Below are 1,289 nucleotides of genomic sequence, written 5' to 3'. Positions count from 1 at the left end.
AGAAAAAAAATGAAACAAAAACAGAAGGCCTAACACATGGCTAAATTTTTTTCAAAGTTTGAAGGGAGGCACAACAGTCAAGAGACATTGCCAATCAAGTAAAGATATGAAGTTATTACCTTGACATTAAACATATGGTACAAAAATTACAATAATAACAACAAAACTGTTACTACCTTAGATTACAAAGTATCTTTATGTTTTGCATTTTTAAACCCAACAAATGTTAAATCAGATTAAGATGCTTTCCAAATGGACAACTCTTTATCAGGAAAAGGAAAATTCATATTGATAATGGTTAATGCTATAATCTTATTTTTCTCTAATTTCATTATCTAACTCAAATTCATCAAGGAAAAAATTATATTGTAGAATGTGTTGTTGGTTATTTTTTACTAGTTTACAGTTATAATTTTAATACACATTAATCATTTAACATTTAATTTCAAGAAGACATGAAAAAGAAAGGAGACAGCTTGCTAAACTGTCATTGTGAATGAGAATCCATGTGCTAAATTACCGATATGAGAACCTATCATTACGTGGCAAAACCACCACATACAATCTTGCAAAAGGGATATTTCCAGTGGTGGAGGGGGATTATTTTAGATTTGTTCATACTGCTAAGTTGATTAAGAAAATCAGAAAAAGAAAGTTAATGAAATCCACATTGAGGATTTTTTTAATTTTAAAACTTATGACTAACATTTGTCTTTTAGGGCTGACTCATCATAGGATAAACCAAACAAAACCGTTTATGAAAATGTCATTGATGAGAATAGATTTTTACCCAAATGTAAAACATCTCTCTAAAATATGAATTGCTGGAACTTGATCAGATGAGAATAGCAATGCTTGCCAGCCAATCCAGTCTTCAAGAAGGCCAATGATATAGTGGTCCAACTGAAATTAACCTAAGAAACTATTCTGATCAAAATATCAACTGGTGCCAGGCACTGTAGCTCATGCCTGTAATCCTAGCACTCTGGGAGGCCGAGGTGGGTGGCTGCATGAGCTCATAGGTTGGAGACCAGCCTGAGCCAGAACGAGATCCCACTTCTAAAAATAGCCAGGCATTGTGGCAGGTGCCTATCTATATTGCCAGAGGCTCTACTCAGAGGCTGAGGCAAGAGGATCACTTGAACCCAAGAGTTTGAAGCCTATCTATATTACCAGAGCCTCTACTCAGAGGCTGAGGCAAGAGGATCACTTGAACCCAAGAGTTTGAAGCTGCTATGAGCTATGATGCCACAGCACTCCACATAGGGTGACAAAGTGAGCCTCTGTCT

This window comes from Otolemur garnettii, unplaced genomic scaffold (genome assembly GCF_000181295.1).
Source record: "Otolemur garnettii isolate 467f Iridium unplaced genomic scaffold, OtoGar3 scaffold00002, whole genome shotgun sequence".
Lineage (NCBI taxonomy): Eukaryota > Metazoa > Chordata > Mammalia > Primates > Galagidae > Otolemur > Otolemur garnettii.
The sequence above is the reverse complement of the archived record's forward strand: the minus strand, read 5'-3'. Positions refer to the sequence as shown.